Source organism: Acomys russatus, chromosome 1 (assembly GCF_903995435.1).
Source record: "Acomys russatus chromosome 1, mAcoRus1.1, whole genome shotgun sequence".
Lineage (NCBI taxonomy): Eukaryota > Metazoa > Chordata > Mammalia > Rodentia > Muridae > Acomys > Acomys russatus.
Window position 1 is genome coordinate 18,783,909 of NC_067137.1, and position 12,791 is coordinate 18,796,699.

A 12,791-nucleotide genomic window follows, 5' to 3' on the forward strand; every position below is an offset into this window, starting at 1 on the left:
GCATCCTGAAGTGCCTATGTGTTCCTGTTCCTGCCTATGCATCCTGCCACTGCCTTAGTGTTCCTCTTCCTGCGTGTGCATCATGCAGTGCCTCTGTGTTCCTGTTCTTGCCGGTACATCCTGCCACTGCCTCTGTGTTCCTGTTCCTGCCTGTACATCCTACCACTGCCTCTGTGCTCCTGTTCCTGCTTGTGCATCCTGCCACTGTGTCTGTGCCCCTTGTCCTGCCTGTCCAGCCTGCCTCTGCCTCTCGGTTCCAGTTCTTGCTTTTACGTCCTGCCATTGCCTCTGTGTTCTTGTTCGTGTATGTACATCCTGCCACTGCCTCTGTGCTCCTGTTCCTGCCTGTACTTCCTGCCACTGCCTCTGTGTTCCATTTTTTGCCTGTGCATCCTGCCACTGCCTCTGTGCTCCTGTTCCTGCCTGTACCTCCTACCACTGCCTCTGTGTTCCATTTTTTGCCTGTGCATCCTGCCACTGCCCCTGTGTTCCTGTTCCTGCCTGTACATCCTGCCACTGCCTCTGTGTTCCTGTTCCTGCCTGTACATCCTGCCACTGCCTCTGTGCTCCTGTTTCTGCCTGTACATCCTGCCACTGCCTCTGTGTTCCATTTCCTGCCTATGCATCCTGCCACTGCCTCTGTGTTCCTGTTCCTGCCTGTACATCCTACCACTGCCTCTGGTCTCCTCTTTCTGCCTGTACATCCTACCACTACCTCTGTGCTCCTGTTTCTGCCTGTACATCCTGCCACTGTCTCTTTGTTCCATTTTTTGAGTGTACGTCCTGCCATTGCCTCTGTGTTCCTGGTCCTGCCTGTACATGCTGCCATTTCTTCTGTGTTTCTGTTTCTGCCTGTGCATCCTGCCACTGTGTTCCTGTTCCTACCTGTGCATCCTGCCACTTCGGCTGTGTTCCTGTTCCTGCCTGTACATCCTGCCATTGCCTCTGTGTTCCTGGTCGTGCATGTTCATCCTACCATGGCCCCTGTGATCCTGTTCCTGCCTTTACCTCCTGCCACTGGCTCTGTGCCCCATTTTGTTGCCTGTGCATCCTGCCACTGCCTCTGTGTTCCATTTTTTTGCCTGTGCATCCTGCCACTGACACTGTACTCCTGTTCCTGCCTGTACCTCCTACCACTGCCTCTGTGTTCCATTTTTTTGCCTGTGCATCCTGCCACTGACACTGTACTCCTGTACCTGCCTGTACCTCCTACCACTGCCTCTGTGTTCCATTTTTTTGCCTGTGCATCCTGCCACTGTCCCTGTACTCCTGTTCCTGCCTCTCCATCCTGCCACTGCCTCTGTGTTCCTGTTCCTGCCTGGGCATCCTGCCACTACCTCTGTGCTCCTGTTCCTGCCTGTACATCCTGCCACTGCCTCTGTGTTCCTGTTCCTGCCTTGACATCCTGCCACTGCCTCTGTGTTCCTGTTCCTGACTATGCACCCTGCAGTGCCTCTCTGTTCCTGTTCCTGCCTGTACCTCCTGCCACTGCCTCTGTGTACCATTTTTTGCCTGTGCATCCTGCCACTGCCTCTGGGTTCCTGTTCCTGCCTGTACATCCTACCACTGCCTCTGTGCTCCTGTTCCTGCTTGTGCATCCTGCCACTGTGTCTGTGCCCCTTGTCCTGCCTGTCCAGCCTGCCTCTGCCTCTCGGTTCCAGTTCTTGCTTTTACGTCCTGCCATTGCCTCTGTGTTCTTGTTCGTGTATGTACATCCTGCCACTGCCTCTGTGCCCCATTTTTTTGCCTGTACCTCCTGCCACTGCCTCTGTGTTTCATTTTTTTTTTTTTGCCTGTGCATCCTGCCACTGACACTGTACTCCTGTTCCTGCCTGTACCTCCTACCACTGCCTCTGTGTTCCATTTTTTTGCCTGAGCATCCTGCCACTCTCCCTGTGCTCCTGTTTCTGCCTCTCCATCCTGCCACTGCCTCTGTGTTGCTGTCCCCACCCGGGCATCCTCCCACTACCTCTGAGTTCCTGTTCCTGCCTGTACATCTTGCCACTGCCTCTATGTTCCTGTTCCTGCCTTGACATCCTGCCACTGCCACTGTGTTCCTGTTCCTGACTATGGACCCTGCACTGCTTCTCTGTTCTTGTTCCTGCCTGTGCATCCTGCCACTGCCTCTGTGCTCCTGTTCCTGACTGTACCTCCTACCACTGCCTCTGTGCTCCTGTTTCTGCCTGTACATCCTGCCACTGCCTCTGTGTTCCATTCCTGCCTGTGCATCCTGCCACTGCCTCTGTGTTCCTGTTCCTGCCTGTGCATCCTGCCACTGCCTCTGTGCTCCTGTTCCTGCCTGTACCTCCTACCACTGCCTCTGTGCTCCTGTTTCTGCCTGTACATCTGCCACTGCCTCTGTGTTCCATTCCTGCCTGTGCATCCTGCCACTGCCTCTGTGTTCCTGTTCCTGCCTGTACATTTGAACACTGCCTCTGTGCTCCTGTTTCTGCCTGTACATCCTGCCACTGCCTCTATGTTCCATTTCCTTCCTATGCATCCTGCCACTGCCTCTGTGTTCCTGTTCCTGCCGGTACATCCTACCACTGCCTCTGTTCTCCTCGTTCTGCCTGTACATCCTACCACTGCCTCTGTGCTCCTGTTTCTGCCTGTACATCCTGCCACTGTCTCTGTGTTCCATTTTTTGAGTGTACGTCCTGCCACTGCCTCTGTGTTCCTGATCCTGCCCTCTACATGCTTCCATTTCCTCTGTGTTTCTGTTTCTGCCTGTGCATCCTGCCACTGTGTTCCGGTTCCTACCTGTGCATCCTGCACTTCTGTTTGTGTTCCTGTTCCTGCCTGTACATCCTGCCATTTGCCTCTGTGTTACTGGTCGTGCATGTTCATCCTACCACGACCCCTGTGCTCCTGTTCCTGACTGTACATCCTGCAACTGCCTCTGTGCTCCTGTTCCTGCCTGTACTTCCTACCACTGCCTCTGTGTTCCATTTTTTGCCTGTGCATCCTGCCACTGCCTCTGTGTTCCTGTTCCTCCCTGTACATTGTGCCACTGCCTCTGTTTTCCTGTCCCTGCCTTGCATCCTGCCCTGCCTCTGTGTTTCCTGTTCTTGCCTGTACATCCTGCCACTGGCTCTGTGTTCGTGTTCTTGCCTGTACATCCTGCCACTGCCTCTGTGCTCCTGTTTCTGCCTGTACATCCACACGGTCTCTGTGTTTCATTTTTTGAGTGTACGTCCTGCCACTGCCTCTGTTCCTGATCCTGCCTGTACATGCTGCCATTTCCTCTGTGTTTTCTGTTTCTGCCTGTGCATCCTGCCACTGTGTTCCTGTTCCTACCTGTGCATCCTGCCACTTCGGCTTTGTTCCTGTTCCTGCCTGTACATTCTGCCATTGCCTCTGTGTTCCTGGTCGTGCATGTTTATCCTACCACGGCCCCTGTGCTCCTGCTCCTGGCTGTACATCCTACCACTGCCTCTGTGCTCCTGTTTCTGCCTGTACATCTGCCACTGCCTCTGTGTTCCATTCCTGCCTGTGCATCCTGCCACTGCCTCTGTGTTCCTGTTCCTGCCTGTACATTTGAACACTGCCTCTGTGCTCCTGTTTCTGCCTGTACATCCTGTCACTGCCTCTGTGTTCCATTTCCTGCCTATGCATCCTGCCACTGCCTCTGTGTTCCTGTTCCTGCCTGTACATCCTACCACTGCCTCTGTGCTCCTGTTTCTGCCTGTACATCCTGCCACTGTCCTCTGTGCTCCTGTTCCTGCCTGTACATCCTACCACTGCCTCTGTGCTCCTGTTTCTGCCTGTACATCCTGCCACTGTCTCTGTGTTCCATTTTTTGAGTGTGCGTCCTGCCACTGCCTCTGTGTTCCTGATCCTGCCTGTACATGCTGCCATTTCCTCTGTGTTTCTGTTTCTGCCTGTGCATCCTGCCACTGTGTTCCGGTTCCTACCTGTGCATCCTGCCACTTCGGCTGTGTTCCTGTTCCTGCCTGTACATCCTGCCATTGCCTCTGTGTTCCTGGTCGTGCATGTTCATCCTACCACGGCCCCTGTGCTCCTGTTCCTGACTGTACATCCTGCAACTGCCTCTGTGCTCCTGTTCCTGCCTGTACCTCCTACCACTGCCTCGGTGTTCCATTTTTTGCCTGTGCATCCTGCCACTGCCTCTGTGTTCCTGTGCCTGCCTGTACATCCTGCCACTGCCTCTGTGTTCCTGTTCCTGCCTGTGCATCCTGCCACTGCCTCTGTGCTCCTGTTTCTGCCTGTACATCCTGCCACTGCCTCTGTGCTCCTGTTTCTGCCTGTACATCCTGCCACTGCCTCTGTGTTCGTGTTCCTGCCTGTACATCCTGCCACTGCCTCTGTGCTCCTGTTTCTGTCTGTACATCCTGCCACTGCCTCTGTGTTCCATTCCTCCTTGTGCATCCTGCCACTGCCTCTGTGTTCCTGTTTTTGCCTGTACATCCTGCCACTGCCTCTGTGCTCCTGTTTCTGCCTGTACATCCTGCCACTGCCTCTGTGTTCCATTCCTCCTTGTGATCCTGCTACTGCCTCTGTGCTCCTGTTTTTGCCTGTACATCCTGCCACTGCCTCTGTGTTCTATTTCCTGCCTATGCATCCTGCCACTGCCTCTCTGTTCCGGTTCCTGCCTGTACATCCTACCACTGCCTCTGGTCTCCTGTTTCTGCCTGTACATCCTACCACCACCTCTGTGCTCCTGTTTCTGCCTGTACATCCTGCCACTGTCTCTTTGTTCCATTTTTTGAGTGTACGTCCTGCCATTGCCTCTGTGTTCCTGGTCCTGCCTGTACATGCTGCCATTTCCTCTGTGTTTCTGTTTCTGCCTGTGCATCCTGCCACTGTGTTCCTGTTCCTACCTGTGCATCCTGCCACTTCGGCTGTGTTCCTGTTCCTGCCTGTACATCCTGCCATTGCCTCTGTGTTCCTGGTCGTGCATGTTTATCCTACCACGGCCCCTGTGCTCCTTTTCCTGCCTGTAAATCCTGCCACTGCCTCTGTGCTCCTGGTTCTGCCTGTACATCCTGCCACTGCCTCTGTGTTCCTGTTCCTGCCTGTACATCCTGCCACTGCCTCTGTGTTCCTGTTCGCCCCTGTGCATCCTGCACTGCCTCTGTATTCCTGTTCCTGCTTGTACATCCTGCCCCTGCCTCTGTGTTCCTATTCCCCCCTGTGCATCCTGCCACTGCCTCTGTGTTCCTGTTCCTGCTTGTACATCCTGCCACTGCCTCTGTGTTCCTGTTCCTGCCTGTGCATCCTGCCACTGCCTCTGTGTTCCTGTTCCTACCTGTACCTCCTACCACTGCCTCTGTGCTCCTGTTTCTGCCTGTACATCCTGCCACTGGCTATGTGTTCCATGTTTTGCCTGTGCATCCTGACACTTCCTCTGTGTTCCTGTTCTTGCCTGTACATCCTGCCACTGCCTCTGTGCTCCTGTTTCTGTCTGTACATCCTGCCACTGCCTCTGTGTTCCATTCCTGCTTGTGCATCCTGCCACTGCCTCTGTGTTCCTGTTCCTGCCTGTACATTTGAACACTGCCTCTGTGCTCCTGTTTCTGCCTGTACATCCTGCCACTGCTTCTGTGTTCCTATTCCCCCCTGTGCATCCTGCCACTGCTTCTGTGTTCTGTTCCTGCTTGTTCATCCTGCCACTGCCACTGTGTTCCTGTTCGTCCCTGTGTATCCTGCCACAGCCTCTTTGTTTTTGTTCCTGCCTGTTCCTCCTGCCACTGCCTCTGTGTTCCTGTTCCTGCCTGGGCATCCTGCCACTACCTCTGTGTTCCTGTTCCTGCCTGTACATCTTGCCACTGCCTCTGTGTTCCTGTTCCTGCCTTGACATCCTGCCACTGCCTCTGTGTTTCTGTTCCTGACTATGCACCCTGCAGTGCCTCTCTGTTCCTGTTCCTGCCTGTGCATCCTGCCACTGCCTCTGTGCTCCTGTTCCTACCTGTACCTCCTACCACTGCCTCTGTGTACCATTTTTTGCCTGTGCATCCTGCCACTGCCTCTGGGTTCCTGTTCCTGCCTGTACATCCTACCACTGCCTCTGTGCTCCTGTTCCTGCTTGTGCATCCTGCCACTGTGTCTGTGCCCCTTGTCCTGCCTGTCCAGCCTACCTCTGCCTCTCGGTTCCAGTTCTTGCTTTTACGTCCTGCCATTGCCTCTGTGTTCTTGTTCGTGTATGTACATCCTGCCACTGCCTCTGTGCTCCTGTTTCTGCCTGTACCTCCTGCCACTGCCTCTGTGTTCCATTTTTTGCCTGTGCATCCTGCCACTGCCTCTGTGCTCCTGTTCCTGCCTGTACCTCCTACCACTGCCTCTGTGTTCCATTTTTTGCCTGTGCATCCTGCCACTGTCCCTGTACTCCTGTTCCTGCCTCTCCATCCTGCCACTGCCTCTGTGTTCCTGTTCCTGCCTGTACGTCTTGCCACAGCCTCTGTGTTCTTGTTCCTGACTATGCACCCTGCACTGCCTCTCTGTTCTTGTTCCTGCTTGTGCATCCTGCCACTGCCTCTGTGCTCCTGTTCCTGCCTGTACCTCCTACCACTGCCTCTGTGCTCCTGTTTCTGCCTGTACATCCTGCCACTGGCTCTGTGTTCGTGTTCTTGCCTGTACATCCTGCCACTGCCTCTGTGTTCCTGTTCCTGCCTGTACATCCTGCCACTGCCTCTGTGTTCCTGTTCCTGCCTGTACATTTGAACACTGCCTCTGTGTTCCTGCTTCTGCCTGTACATTCTGCCACTGCCTCTGTGTTCGTGTTCCTGCCTGTGCATCCTGCCACTGCCTCTGTGTTCCTGTTCCTGCCTGTACATCCTACCACTGCCTCTGGTCTCCTCTTTCTGCCTGTACATCCTACCACTACCTCTGTGCTCCTGTTTCTGCCTGTACATCCTGCCACTGTCTCTTTGTTTCATTTTTTGAGTGTGCGTCCTGCCATTGCCTCTGTGTTCCTGGTCCTGCCTGTACATGCTGCCATTTCTTCTGTGTTTCTGTTTCTGCCTGTGCATCCTGCCACTGTGTTCCTGTTCCTACCTGTGCATCCTGCCACTTCGGCTGTGTTCTTGTTCCTGCCTGTACATCCTGCCATTGCCTCTGTGTTCCTGGTCGTGCATGTTTATCCTACCACTGCCCCTGTGCTCCTGTTCCTGACTGTACATCCTCCCACTGCCTCTGTGTTCTTGATCCTGCCTGTAAATCCTGCCACTGCCTCTGTGTTCCTGTTCGCCCCTGTGCATCCTGCACTGCCTCTGTATTCCTGTTCCTGCTTGTACATCGTGCCCCTGCCTCTGTGTTCCTATTCCCCCCTGTGCATCCTGCCACTGCTTCTGTGTTCCTGTTCCTGCTTGTACATCCTGCCACTGCCTCTGTGTTCCTGTTCCTGCCTGTGCATCCTGCCACTGCCTCTGTGTTCCTGTTCCTGCCTGTGCATCCTGCCACTGCCTCTGTGTTCCTGTCCCCGCCTGTGCATTCTGCCATTGCCTCTGTGTTCCTGTTCCTGCCTTTACATCCTGCCACTGCCTTCGTTCTCCTGTTCCTGCTTGTGCATCCTGCCACTGCCTCTGTGTTCCTTTTCCTGCCTTGACATCCTGCCCCTGCCTCTGTGTTCCTGTTCTTGCTTGTACATCCTGCCACTGCCTCTGTGGTTCTGTTCCTGCCTGTGCATCCGGCACTGCCTCTGGGTTCCTCTTCTTGCCTGTGCATCCTGCCACTGCCTCTCTGTTCCCCTTCCTGCCTGTGCATCCTGCGACTGTGTTCCTGTTCCTTTCTGTGCATCCTGAAATGCCTGTGTGTTCCTGTTCCTGCCTGTGCATCGTGCCACTGCCTGTGTGTCCCTGTTCCTGCCTGTTCCTCCTGCCACTGCCTCTTTGTTTCTGTTCCTGCCTGTCCATCCTGCCACTGTGTTCCTGTTCCTGCCTGTGCATCCTGCCACTGCCTCTGTGTTCCTGTTCCTGCCTGTTCCTCCTGCAACTGCCTCTGTGTTCCATTTTTTGCCTGTGCATCCTGCCACTGCCTCTGTGTTCCTTTTCCTGCCTGGGCATCCTGCCACTACCTCTGTGTTCCTGTTCCTGCCTGTACATCTTGCCACTGCCTCTGTGTTCCTGTTCCTGCCTTGACATCCTGCCACTGCCTCTGTGTTTCTGTTCCTGACTATGCACCCTGCAGTGCCTCTCTGTTCCTCTTCCTGCCTGTGCATCCTGCCACTGCCTCTGTGCTCCTGTTCCTGCCTGTACCTCCTGCCACTGCCTCTGTGTACCATTTTTTGCCTGTGCATCCTGCCACTGCCTCTGTGTTCCTGTTCCTGCCTGTACGTCTTGCCACAGCCTCTGTGTTCCTGTTCCTGACTATGCACCCTGCACTGCCTCTCTGTTCTTGTTCCTGCCTGTGCATCCTGCCACTGCCATTGTGCTCCTGTTCCTGCTTGTGCATCCTGCCATTGTGTCGGTGCGCCTTGTCCTGCCTGTCCAGCCTGCCTCTGCCTCTCGGTTCCAGTTTTTGCTTTTATGTCCTGCCATTGCCTCTGTGTTCTTGTTCGTGTATGTACATCCTGCCACTGCCTCTGTGCTCCTGTTCCTGCCTTTACCTCCTGCCACTGGCTCTGTGTTCCATTTTTTGCCTGTGCATCCTGTCACTGCCTCTGGGTTCCTGTTCCTGCCTGTACCTCCTACCACTGCCTCTGTGTTCCATTTTTTTTTTTTGCCTGTGCATCCTGCCACTGTCCCTGTCCTCCTGTTCCTGCCTCTCCATCCTGCCACTGCCTCTGTGTTCCTGTTCCTGCCTGTACGTCTTGCCACAGCCTCTGTGTTCTTGTTCCTGACTATGCACCCTGCACTGCCTCTCTGTTCTTGTTCCTGCCTGTGCATCCTGCCACTGCCTCTGTGCTCCTGTTTTTGCCTGTACCTCCTACCACTGCCTCTGTGCTCCTGTTTCTGCCTGTACATCCTGCCACTGGCTCTGTGTTCCATTTTTTGCCTGTGCATCCTGCCACTGCCTCTGTGTTCCTGTTCCTGCCTGTGCATCCTGCCACTGCCTCTCTGTTCCTGTTCCTGCCTGTTCATCCTGCTACTGCCTCTGTGTTCCATTTTTTGCTTGTGCATCCTGCCACTGCCTCTGTGCTCCTGTTCCTGCCTGTTGATCCTACCACTGCCTCTGTGCTCCTGTTTCTGCCTGTACGTCCTGCCGCTGCCTCTGTGTTCCTGTTCCTGCCTGTACATCGTGCCACTGCCTCTGTGTTCCTGTTCCTGCCTTGCATCCTGCCCTGCCTCTGTGTTCCTGTTCTTGCCGGTACATCCTGCCACTGCCTCTGTGTTCCTGTTCCTGCCTGTACATCCTGCCACTGCCTCTGTGCTCCTGTTTCTGCCTGTACATCCCTCCACTGCCTCTTGTGTTCCATTCCTGCCTGTGCATCCTGCCACTGCCTCTGTGTTCCTGTTCCTGCCTGTACATTTGAACACTGCCTCTGTGCTCCTGTTTCTGCCTGTACATCCTGTCACTGCCTCTGTGTTCCATTTCCTGCCTGTGCATCCTGCCACTGCCTCTGTGTTCCTGTTCCTGCCTGTGCATCCTGCCACTGCCTCTGTGTTCCTGTCCTAGCCTGTGCATTCTGCCATTGCCTCTGTTTTCCTGTAGTGCCTGTACATCGTGCCACTGCCTTCGTTCTCCTGTTCCTGCTTGTGCATCCTGCCACTGCCTCTGTGTTCCTTTTCCTGCCTTGACATCCTGCCACTGCCTCTGTGTTCCTGTTCTTGCTTATACATCCTGCCACTGCCTCTGTGTTCCTGTGTCTGCCTGCACATCCTGCCACTGCCTCTGTGTTCCTGTTCCTGCCTGGGCATCCTGCCACTACCTCTGTGTTCCTGTTCCTGCCTGTACATCTTGCCACTGCCTCTGTGTTCCTGTTCCTGCCTTGACATCCTGCCACTGCCTCTGTGTTTCTGTTCCTGACTATGCACCCTGCAGTGCCTCTCTGTTCCTGTTCCTGCCTGTGCATCCTGCCACTGCCTCTGTGCTCCTGTTCCTGCCTGTACCTCCTGCCACTGCCTCTGCTTCCTGTTTCTGCCTGTACATCCTGCCACTGGCTATGTGTTCCATGTTTTGCCTGTGCATCCTTCCACTGCCTCTGTGCTCCTGTTCCTGCCTGTTGATCCTACCACTGCCTCTGTGCTCCTGTTTCTGCCTGTACGTCCTGCCACTGGCTCAGTGTTCCTGTTCCTGCCTTGACATCCTGCCACAGCCTCTGTGTTCCATTCCTGCCTGTGCATCCTGCCACTGCCTCTGTGTTCCTGTTCCTGCCTGTACATTTGAACACTGCCTCTGTGCTCCTGTTTCTGCCTGTACATCCTGCCACTGCCTCTGTGTTCCATTTCCTGCCTATGCATCCTGCCGCTGCCTCTGTGTTCCTGTTCCTGCCTGTACATCCTACCACTGCCTCTGGTCTCCTGTTTCTGCCTGTACATCCTACCACCTCCTCTGTGCTCCTGTTTCTGCCTGTACATCCTGCCACTGCCTCTGTGTTCCTGATCCTGCCTGTACATGCTGCCATTTCCTCTGTGTTTCTGTTTCTGCCTGTGCATCCTGCCACTGTGTTCCTGTTCCTACCTGTGCATCCTGCCACTTCGGCTGTGTTCCTGTTCCTGCCTGTACATCCTGCCATTGCCTCTGTGTTCCTGGTCGTGCATGTTTATCCTACCACGGCCCCTGTGCTCCTGTTCCTGACTGTACATCCTGCCACTGCCTCTGTGCTCCTGGTTCTGCCTGTACATCCTGCCACTGCCTCTGTGTTCCGGTTCATGCCTGTACATCCTGCCACTGCCTCTGTGCTCCTGTTCGCCCCTGTGCATCCTTCACTGCCTCTGTATTCCTGTTCCTGCTTGTACATCCTGCCCCTGCCTCTGTGTTCCGATTCCCCCCTGTGCATCCTGCCACTGCTTCTGTGTTCCTGTTCCTGCTTGTACATCCTGCCACTGCCTCTGTGTTCCTGTTCCTGCCTGTGCATCCTGCCACTGCCTCTGTGTTCCTGTCCTCGCCTGTGCATTCTGCCACTGCCTCTGTGTTCCTGTTTTTGTCTGTGCATCCTACCACTGCCACTGTCTTCCTGTTCCTCCCTGTGCATCCTGCCACTGCCTCTGTTGTCCTGTCCTCGCATGTGCATTCTGCCATTGCCTCTGTGTTCCTGTTCCTGCCTTTACATCCTGCCACGGCCTTTGTTCTCCTGTTCCTGCTTGTGTATCCTGCCACTGCCTCTGTGTTCCTTTTCCTGCCTTGACATCCTGCCACTGCCTCTGTGTTCCTGTTCTTGCTTGTACATCCTGCCAGTGCCTCTGTGGTTCTGTTCCTGCCTGTGCATCCGGCACTGCCTCTGGGTTCCTCTTCTTGCCTGTGCATCCTGCCACTGCCTCTCTGTTCCTCTTCCTGCCTGTGCATCCTGCGACTGTGTTCCTGTTCCTTTCTGTGCATCCTGAAATGCCTGTGTGTTCCTGTTCCTGCCTGTGCATCGTGCCACTGCCTGTGTGTCCCTGTTCCTGCCTGTTCCTCCTGCCACTGCCTCTGTGTTCCTGTTCCTGCCTGTGCATCCTGCCACTGCCTCTGTGTTCCTGTTCCTGCCTGTGCATCCTGCCACTGCCTCTGTGTTCCATTTTTTGCCTGTGCATCCTGCCACTGCCTCTGTGTTCCTGTTCCTGCCTGGGCATCCTGCCACTACCTCTGTGTTCCTGTTCCTGCCTGTACATCTTGCCACTGCCTCTGTGTTCCTGTTCCTGCCTTGACATCCTGCCACTGCCTCTGTGTTTCTGTTCCTGACTATGCACCCTGCAGTGCCTCTCTGTTCCTGTTCCTGCCTGTGCATCCTGCCACTGCCTCTGTGCTCCTGTTTCTGCCTGTACATCCTGCCACTGCCTCTGTGTTCCTGTTCCTGCCTGTGCATCGTGCCACTGCCTCTGTGCTCCTGTTCCTGCTTGTGCATCCTGCCCTGCCTCTGTGTTCCTGTTCTTGCCTGTACATCCTGCCACTGCCTCTGTGTTCCTGCTTCTGCCTGTACATCCTGCCACTGGCTCTGTGTTCGTGTTCCTGCCTGTATATCCTGCCACTCCCTCTGTGCTCCTGTTTCTGCCTGTACATCCCTCCACTGCCTCTGTGTTCCATTCCTGCCTGTGCATCCTGCCACTGCCTTTGTGTTCCTGTTCCTGCCTGTACATTTGAACACTGCCTCGGTGCTCCTGTTTCTGCCTGTACATCCTGTCACTGCCTCTGTGTTCCATTTCCTGCCTATGCATCCTGCCACTGCCTCTGTGTTCCTGTTCCTGCCTGTACATCCTACCACTGCCTCTGGTCCCCTCTTTCTGCCTGTACATCCTGCCACTGCCTCTGTGTTCCATTTCCTGCCTGTACATCTTGCCACTGCCTCTGTGTTCCTGTTCCTGCCTTGACATCCTGCCACTGCCTCTGTGTTTCTGTTCCTGACTATGCACCCTGCAGTGCCTCTCTGTTCCTGTTCCTGCCTGTGCATCCTGCTACTGCCTCTGTCTTCCTGTTCCTGCCTGTGCATTCTGCCACTGCCTCTGAGTTCCTGTTCCGGTCCTGCTGTGCATCCTGCCACTGCCTCTGTGTTCCCTCTCACCCTGTGCATTTCTGGCCATTGCCTCTGTGTTCCGTCCTGGCCCTGCCTCACATCCCCTGCCCTGGCCTTGTTCTCCTGTTCCTGCTTGTGCAACTGCACTACTTCTGTGTTCCTTTTCCTGACTGTGACACCACAATCCACTGCCTGTGTTCCTGTTGCTTTGCTTATCACATCCTGCCACTGCCTCTCTGTTCCT